Raw genomic sequence first — 10,141 nt, 5'->3', positions numbered from 1 at the left:
AGTTGTGCGAAGTTGTGTAATGCCATGGTATTGAGCTACCACGTTTTTGGAGCCATTACCGGGGATTATGAGAGTTGTGAAAAGTATTGTTCACAATTTCGCGCACCAAGTTTTTGGCGCCGTTGCCGGGGATTGTTCAAGTTTTGAGCAAGCTTTTGGTAACAATGCCTGGGATTGTTCTAGTTTGGACAACTGACGGTTCATCTTGTTGCTTAGATTAGGTATTTATTTTTTTCGAAATTCTTGAAGGTGAATTCTAGAGTTTCATGATGATTTGTTGAAATCTGGCTGGCTGAGAAGCCATGTCTAATCTGATTGGACCGAGGTTTCAACTCATCACCACAAGAGCTTGTTGATTTTCATCAATTTCGCTTTTGGAGCAGTGATCTGCTATGGCTTGGCTGACCTTTGGTCATGTCTAGTGTTTTGGACCGAAGCTTTCTTTGAAAGCTTGGCTGGCTGTGAAGCCATGTCTAATTCCTGGACCGGAGTCTTAGACTAGCATTGCACTGATTCCTGGAATTCTCATTAAGAATTTTGATACCTTTTTCCACTTAATTTTCGAAAAACACAAAAAAATTTACAAAATCATAAAAACAAAAAATATTTGATGTTTCTTGCTTAAGTCTAGTGTCTCATCTTAAGTTTGGTGTCAATAGCAAGCATTCATTCATGTGTCTTAAGGGTCTTCAAGTAATTCTTGATGATTTCCTACTCTGATCTTTGAATTCTTTTGGCTTGAGTGTTTATGTGTCTCATATAGTGTCAGTAGTACACAAACTGCTAAGTTTGGTGTCTTGCATGCATTGTTATTTGATTCTTGTTGCATTTTGATTATTAAAAATCCAAAAATATTTTTAATTTGTGTCTTTTCAAGTCAATAATATAAAGAATTGAAGATTCAGAACATACTGCAGAGGAATTATACAGAAAAAGCTGAGCATTCAAAAATGCCCAGTGAAGAAGGCAGACTGGCGTTTAAACGCCAGCCAGGGTACCTGGTTGGGCGTTTAACGCCCAAAAAGGTAGCATTTTGGGCGTTAAACGCCAGAATGTATACCATTCTGGGCGTTTAACGCCAGGATGGTGCTAGGGGGAAGATTTTGTTTTCAAATCAATTTTTTTTCAGGTTTTCAAAGTTTTTCAAAACCAAATCTTTTTCAAATCATATCTTTTCAATCAAATGTTTTCAAAATCAATTTCTTTCCTTTTTCAAAGATACTTACTAACAATTAATGATTTGATTGAACATTTTTTGCCTTTTCTATTAAGGAAGGTTTTATGTTTGAATCATATCTTTTCTTGTTAGGCAAGTCATCAATTTTTTTAAAATCACATCTTTTCAAATTGTTTTCAAATCATATCTTTTCAAATTGTTTTCAAATCATATCTTCTCAATCACATCTTTTTAAAACCATAGCTTTTCAATCAAATCTTTTTAAACCTCATCTTTTTTTTTAGTTTTCAATCAAATCTTTTTAATTTCTAATTTCAAAATCTTTTTCAAAAATCACTTGATTTCTTTTTCACTTTTAATTTTCGAAAATTATCAATCAAATTTTCAAAATGTTTTCAAAATCTTTTAATTGAATTTTCGAAAATTCTCTTCCCTCCTTCCCACATCCCTCTATTTATGGAGTACTACTCCTTCTTAATGCACAATTCGAACTCTAACTAATAAAGTTCGAATTCTTCTTCTCCTTCTTCTTACTATTTCTCTTTTCCTCTGACACTTCAAGGAATCTCTATACTGTGACATAGAGGATTCCATATTTTCTTTTTCTCTCCTCTTTCATATGAGCAGGAGCAGAGACAAAGGCATTCTTGTTGAAGCTGATCCTGAACCTGAAAGGACCTTGAAGAGAAAGCTAAGAGAAGCTAAAGCACAACTCTCTTTAGAGGACCTGACCGAATTCTTCAAGGAAGAAGAACACATGGCAGCCGAAAACAACAACAATGCCAACAATGCAAGGAAGGTGCTGGGTGACTTCACTGCACCTACTCCTGATTTTTATGGGAGAAGCATCTCTATCCCTGCCATTGGAGCAAACAACTTTGAGCTTAAACCTCAATTAGTTTCTCTAATGCAACAGAATTGCAAGTTCCATGGACTTCCAATGGAAGATCCTCATCAGTTCTTAGCTGAATTCTTGCAAATCTGTGACACAGTCAAGACTAATGGGGTTAACCCTGAGGTCTACAGACTGATGCTATTCCCTTTTGCTGTAAGAGACAGAGCTAGAATATGGTTGGATTCTCAACCTAAAGAAAGCCTGGACTCTTGGGAAAAGCTAGTCAATACCTTCTTGGCAAGGTTCTTTCCACCACAAAGATGGAGTAAGCTTAGAGTGGAAGTCCAAACCTTCAGACAGAAGGATGGAGAATCCCTCTATGAAGCTTGGGAAAGATACAAACAATTAATCAGAAGATGTCCTTCAGACATGCTTTCTGAATGGAGCATCATAGGTATTTTCTATGATGGTCTCTCTGAACTATCCAAGATGTCTTTGGATAGCTCTGCTGGAGGATCTCTTCATCTGAAGAAGACGCCTGCAGAAGCTCAAGAATTGATTGAAATGGTTGCAAATAACCAATTCATGTACATTTCTGAAAGGAATCCTGTGAACAATGGGACTAGTCAGAAGAAAGGAGTTCTTGAGATTGACACTCTGAATGCTATATTGGCTCAAAATAAGATATTGACTCAACAAGTCAATTTGATTTCTCAAAGTCTGTCTGGAATGCAAAATGCACCAAACAGTACTAAGGATGTTTCATCTAAGGAAGAAGCTTATGATCCTGAGAACCCTTCAATGGAAGAGGTGAATTACCTAGGAGAACCCTATGGAAACACCTATAATTCTTCATGGAGAAATCACCCAAATTTCTCATGGAAGAATCAAGAGAGACCTCAACAAGGTTTCAATAACAATAATGGTGGAAGAAACAGGTTTAGCAATAGCAAGCCTTTTCCATCATCTTCTCAGCAACAGACAGAGAGTTCTAAGCAGAATACTTCTGACTTAGCAACAATGGTCTCTGATCTAATAAAGACCACTCAAAGTTTCATGAATGAAACAAGGTCCTCCATCAGAAATTTGGAAGGGCAAGTGGGTCAGCTGAGCAAGAAAGTTACAGAACTCCCTCCTAGTACTCTTCCAAGTAATACAGAAGAAAATCCAAAAGGAGAGTGCAAAGCCATAGACATGGCCGAATATGGAGAGGAAAGAGAGGAGGAGGACGCCACTGAGGAAGACCTCAGTGGGCGTGTACCAATCTCCTCTGAGTTCCTCAATGAGGAACCATGGGAATCTGAGGCTCAAAAAGAGACCATAGAGATTCCATTGGACTTACTTCTGCCATTCATGAGCTCTGATGAGTATTCTTCCTCTGAAGAGGATGAGTATGTCACTGAAGAGCAAGTTGCTAAATACCTTGGAGCAATCATGAAGCTAAATGACAAGTTATTTGGAAATGAGACTTGGGAGGAAGAACCACCTTTGCTCACCAAAGAACTGGATGACTTGTCTAGGCAGAAACTGCTTCTAAAGAGGCAAGATCCTGGGAAGTTTTCTATACCTTGTACCATAGGCACCATGACCTTCAAGAAGGCCTTGTGTGACTTAGGGTCAAGTGTAAACCTCATGCCCCTCTCTGTAATGGAGAAGCTAGGGATCTTTGAGGTGCAAGCTGCAAGAATCTCATTAGAGATGGCAGACAATTCAAGAAAACAAGCTCATGGACTTGTAGAGAATGTTTTGGTGAAGATTGAAGACCATTACATCCCTACTGATTTCATAGTCCTAGAGACTGGGAAGTGCATGGATGAATCCATCATCCTTGGCAGACCCTTCCTAGCCACAGCAAAGGCTGTGATTGATGTTGATAGAGGAGAGTTGATCATTCAAGTGAATGAAGAATCCTTGGTGTTTAAGGCCCAAGGACATCCCTCTATCATCATGGAGAGGAAGCATGAAGAGCTTCTCTCAAAACAGAGCCAAGCAGAGCCCCCACAGTCAAACTCTAAGTTTGGTGTTGGGAGGCCACAACCAAACTCTAAGTTTGGTGTTGAACCCCCACATTCAAACTCTAAGTTTGGTGTTGGGAGGTTCCAACACGGTTCTGAGTATTTCTGAGGCTCCATGAGAGTCCTCTGTCAAGCTAATGACATTAAAGAAGCGCTTGTTGGGAGGCAACCCAATGTTTTATAGCTAACTATTTTCTTTTGTTATTTTATCTTTTTTGTAGGTTGATGATCATAAGAAGTCACAAAAACAATGAAAAAAGCAAAAGAGAATGAAAAACAGGAAGAAAACAGCACACCCTGGAGGAAGAAGCTGCTGGCGTTTAAACGCCAGTAAGCCTAGCAGTTGGGCGTTTAACGCCCAGTCTGGCACCATTCTGGGCGTTTAACGCCAGAAAGGGGCACCAGACTGGCGTTAAACGCCAGAAAAGGGCAACAACCTGGCGTTAAACGCCAGGAATGGGCACCAGCCCGGCGTTTAACGCCAGAAGTAGCTCAAAACGTGATTTTGAGCAACATTTGGTGCAGGGATGACTTTTCCTTGACACCACAGGATCTGTGGACCCCACAGGACCCCACCATCACTCTCTCTCTTCTTCCCCCATTCACCAATCACCTCAATACCTCTTCCCCAAAAACCCTTCACCTATCAAATCCCATCTTTCTCTTCACCACTCACATCCATCCTTCATAAATCCCCACCAACCTCACCCTTCAAATTCAAACCACTTTCCCTCCCAAACCCACCCATCATGGCCGAACACACCACCTTCTCCCTTTTCCTCATTTCTTCTTCTTCTACTCTCTTCTTTCTTCTTTTGCTCGAGGACGAGCAAACATTTTAAGTTTGGTGTGGTAAAAGCGTTGCTTTTTCGTTTTTCCATAACCATTTATGGCATCCAAGGCCGGAGAAACCTCTAGAAAGAGGAAAGGGAAGGCAAAGGCTTCCACCTCCGAGTCATGGGAGATGGATAGATTCCTCTCAAGGGTGCATCAAGACCACTTCTATGAAGTTGTGGCCTTGAAGAAGGTGATCCCCGAAGTCCCCTTTTCACTCAAAAAGGGTGAATATCCGGAGATCCGCCATGAGATCCGAAGAAGAGGTTGGGAAGTACTTACCAACCCCATTCAACAAGTCGGAATCTTGATGGTTCAAGAGTTCTATGCCAATGCATGGATCACCAAGAACCATGACCAAAGTGTGAACCCGAATCCAAAGAATTATCTCACTATGGTTCGGGGGAAATACTTGGATTTTAGTCCGGAGAGTGTGAGGGTGGCGTTCAACTTGCCTATGATGCAAGGAGATGAGCACCCTTACACTAGAAGGGTCAACTTTGATCAAAGGTTAGACCAAGTCCTCACAACCATATGTGAAGAGGGCGCACAATGGAAGCAAGATTCAAGAGGAAAGCCGGTTCAATTGAGAAGGCATGACCTCAAGCCCGTGGCTAGAGGATGGTTAGAGTTCATACAACGCTCAATCATTCCCACTAGCAACCGGTCCGAAGTTACCATAGACCGGGCCATCATGATTCATAGCATCATGATTGGAGAAGAAATAGAGGTTCATGAGGTTATAGCCCAAGAACTCTATAAGGTGGCGGACAAGACCTCCACTTTGGCAAGGTTAGCCTTTCCTCATCTCATCTGTCACCTCTGTTATTCAGTTGGAGTTGACATAGAGGGAGATACCCCCATTGATGAGGACAAGCCCATCACCAAGAAAAGGATGGAGTACACAAGAGACCCCTCTCATCATGAGATCCCTGAGATTCCTCAAGGGATGCACTTTCCTCCACAAAATTATTGGGAGCAATTAAACACCTCCCTAGGAGAGTTGAGTTCCAACATGGGACAACTAAGGGTGGAGCATCAAGAACACTCCATTCTCCTCCATGAAATTAGAGAAGACCAAAGAATCATGAGGGAGGAGCAACAAAGACAAGGAAGAGACATTGAGGAGCTCAAGCACTCCATAGGATCTTCAAGAGCAAGAAAGAGCCGCCATCACTAAGGTGGACCCGTTCCTTAATTTCCTTGTTCTTTATTCTTCTGTTTTTCGATTTTTATGCTTTATGTTTGTCCATGTTTGTGTCTTGTGATCATTAGTGTCTTAGTGTCTATGCCTTAAAGTTATGAATGTCCTATGAATCCATCACCTTTCTTTAATAAAAACATGCTTAATTGAAAAGGAAAGAATTGCATGAATTCTGAATTTTATAATAGTTTAATTATTTTGATGTGGTGGCAACACTTTTGTTCTCTGAATGTATGCTTGAACAGTGCATATGTCTTTTGAACTTGTGGTTCATGAATGTTGGCTCTTGAAAGAATGATGAAAAAGGAGACATGTTACTGAGGATCTGAAAAATCATTAAAAATGATTCTTGAAGCAAGAAAAAGCAGAAAAAAAAAGAGAAAAAGCAAACGAAAAAAAAAAGAGAAAGAATAAAAAAGAAATAAAGTTGTGATCCAAGGCAAATAAGAGTGTGCTTAAGAACCCTGGACACCTCTAATTGGGGACTTTAGCAAAGCTGAGTCACAATCTGAAAAGGTTCACCCAATTATGTGTCTGTGGCATGTATGTATCCGGTGGTAATACTGGAAGACAGAGTGCTTTGGGCCACAGCCAAGACTCAATAAATAGCTATGTTCAAGAATCATCATACTTTACTAGGAGAATCATTAACACTATCTGGATTCTAAGTTCCTAAGGAAGCCAATCATTCTGAATTACAAGGGATAGAGTGAGATGCCAAAACTATTCAGAGGCAAAAAGATAAAAGCCCCGCTCATCTAATTAATACTGATCTTCATAGATGTTTTTGGAGTTCATTGCATATTCTCTTCTTTTTATCTTATTTGATCTTCAGTTGCTTGGGGACAAGCAACAATTTAAGTTTGGTGTTGTGATGAGCGGATAATTTATATACTTTTTGGCATTGTTTTTAGTATGTTTTTGTTATGATTTAGTTAGTTTTTATTATATTTTTATTAGTTTTTAGTTAAAATTCACTTTTCTGGACTTTACTATGAGTTTGTGTGTTTTTCTGTGATTTCAGGTATTTTCTGGTTGAAATTGAGGGACCTGAGCAAAAATCTGATCCAGAGACTCAAAAGGACTGCAGATGCTGTTGGATTCTGACCTCTCTGCACTCGAAGTGGATTTTCTGGAGTTACAGAAGCCCAATTGGCGCGCTCTCAACGGCGTTGGAAAGTAGACATCCTGGGCTTTCCAGCAATATATAATAGTCCATACTTTGCCCAAGATTTGATGGCCCAAACCGGCGTTCAAAGTCACCTCAAGAAATTCCAGCGTTAAACGCCGGAACTGGCACCTAATTGGGAGTTAAACGCCCAAACTGGCACTAAAGCTGGCGTTTAACTCCAAGGAGAGTCTCTACACGAAAAAGCTTCATTGCTCAGCCCAAGCACATACCAAGTGGGCCCGGAAGTGGATTTTTATGTCATTTACTCATCTATGTACTAGTTTTCTATAAGTAGGACCTTTTACTATTGTATTTAGAGAGACTTTTGGTAGCTATCTTTGTTTTATGCTATCTTAGACCTTTGGGAGGCTGGCCATTCGGCCATGCCTAGACCCTGTTCTTATGTATTTTCAACGGTGGAGTTTCTACACACCATAGATTAAGGTGTGGAGCTCTGCTGTACCTCGAGTATTAATGCAATTACTATTGTTCTTCCATTCAATTCCGCTTGTTCTTTATCCAAGATATCACTTGTTCTTCAACATGATGAAGGTGATGATTGACGCCCATCACCATTCTCACTCATGAACAAGGTGACTGACAACCATTCTTGTTCTACAACCATCTGAGGCTTAGTGAATATCTCTTGGATTCTTTAATCGGAATCTTCGTGGTATAGGCAGGACCTGATGGCGGCATTCAAGAGAATCCGGAAGGTCTAAACCTTGTCTGTGGTATTCTGAGTAGGATTCAATGACTGAGTGACTGTGACGTGCTTCAAACTCCTAGCAGGCTAGGGCGTTAGTGACAGACGCAAAAGTATCAATGGATATTATTCCGGCCTGACCGAGAACCGACAGCTGAATTCCGCTATGCCGTGACAGGACATATGCAATCGCTTTCACTGAGAGGATGGGAGGTAGCTGCTGACAACAGTGAAACCCTACACGAGCTTGCCATGGAAAGGAGTAAGAAGGATTGGATGAAGGCAGTAGGAAAGCAGAGAGACGGAAGGGAAGGCATCTTCATACACTTGTCTGAAGCTCATACACCAATGATATGCATAAGTATCACTATCTTTATCTTTTATATTATTTTCGTTCATCATCATATATATTTGAGTTTGCCTGACTAAGACTTACAAGATGACCATAGCTTGCTTCAATGCTAACAATCTCTGTGGGATCGACCCTTACTCACGTAAGGTATTACTTGGACGACCCAGTGCACTTGCTGGTTAGTTGTGCGAAGTTGTGTAATGCCATGGTATTGAGCTACCACGTTTTTGGAGCCATTACCGGGGATTATGAGAGTTGTGAAAAGTATTGTTCACAATTTCGCGCACCAGGAGCTGAAGGAGGAACTTGAAGTAAAGGTGACCAAGTTGGAGAAGGATCTAAAGAACGAGAAGTTCCCTTTCACTGGCAACTTCTTTGAGGTTAGCCGAGGACACAGCCGTGATGCATAAGGAGAGTTACGTTACGTCTTATCGGGAGGTGATGCGCCTGAGGGGGGAGTTGGACAATGCCCGGGAAGATTATTCTGAGCTCCAAGGTCATCTCGTTGGCAGCGTGACTGCTGCTTACGAGAACTTGAAGGAGAAAGTTCGGGTCATTGCTCCCGAGGCCGATCTCACCCCTTTCAGCCTGGACAACATTGTTAGGGATAGCAAGATTGTCCCTGATGACGAGGGTGATGATGATGCTGATCCTCCCCCTGTGTCCTCTGCCAAAGGGTCGACCTCTTCTGCTGCTCCGGTTGCACCTGATTCGGATTGCCAGATTCTGAACCGGGAGGATGGAACTATAGACGCTGTACCTATTCAGACTCGTCCTCCTTCTCCTAGTCCTGATGCTGCCAAGAAGGCTCCTGATGCTTGCTGATCTCTTTCTGGATATTTATGTAGTTGGCCCGGCTTGTGGGCTCTTAAAACTTTTTGTTTATTTGCTGACGTTTTCTAGTTGCTTGTTTTAGCAACTTTTATTTTGAAAAACAAAGAGTAGCTCGCTATCCTTTTAAGGTAGGTTTTGATGGCCTCCGAGGCTTTATAACTTTGTAGATTATATCAAGGTTTTTGACTTGTTATCTCTTCTATTTTTTGAGAATGTTGGAACCTTGCAGCTCGACCTCTTTGGATTGCTTTATACGTATTGTTTATAGCTTGGATCCTTTGAGGTTGTGTCTGTGTGGGTCCGACTTGTTTCTTGGTTTTCTTGCTTTTGTACGTATTTTTGGCGCTCCGTAACCGATTCCTTTGCGTTGGTCCCCTTCTAAGTTATTTCTGTAATCCCCTTTCTTGGACCTTTATCAGGTTTCTTTCGGGGATTACTTTTATAACTTGTTTTGTAGGAGATCGACTTTGTTAGGTCGATCTCTTTCTAAGTTATTTTTGTAATCCTCTTTCTTGGACCTTTGTCAGGTCTCTTTCAGGGATTACTTTTATAACTTTGTTTTGTAGGAAACCGACTTCGTTAGGTTGATCTCTTTCTAAGTTATTTTTGTAATCCTCTTTCTTGGACCTTTGTCAGGTCTCTTTCAGGGATTACTTTTATAACTTTGTTTTGTAGAAAACCGACTTCGTTAGGTCGATCTCTTTCTAAGTTATTTTTGTAATCCTCTTTCTTGGACCTTTGTCAGGTCTCTTTCAGGGATTACTTTTATAACTTTGTTTTGTAGGAAACCGACTTCGTTAGGTCGATCTCTTTCTAAGTTAAAGTAATCCTCTTTAATAGGGTTGGCCAGACCTCTTCCCAGGGTTTACTTATAACTTGGGTTGACTTGGTCCGACTTCTGAACATCGGCCAGTCTTTAAGTTATTATTTTAGCTATCCGTAAGACCTCGTCAGGTTTTTTTTGGATTGCTTTCGATAACTTCTTACATTATTCTATGTTCATCTTTGCCGAT

General features: G+C 40.9%; 1 non-coding gene across 1 annotated transcript; it reads right to left on the bottom strand.

The window, feature by feature from the left end:
• Positions 1-2,339: 2,339 nt before the first annotated feature.
• On the bottom strand, positions 2,340-2,447 carry LOC130978056 (small nucleolar RNA R71). The gene has a single exon (XR_009085720.1). It is a non-coding gene; the product is annotated as a small nucleolar RNA R71 (small nucleolar RNA).
• Between the last annotated feature and the right edge of the window lie 7,694 nt (positions 2,448-10,141).

Source organism: Arachis stenosperma, chromosome 4 (genome assembly GCF_014773155.1).
Source record: "Arachis stenosperma cultivar V10309 chromosome 4, arast.V10309.gnm1.PFL2, whole genome shotgun sequence".
Taxonomy (NCBI): Eukaryota; Viridiplantae; Streptophyta; class Magnoliopsida; order Fabales; family Fabaceae; genus Arachis; species Arachis stenosperma.
This window is presented reverse-complemented; position numbering and strand designations above follow the sequence as displayed.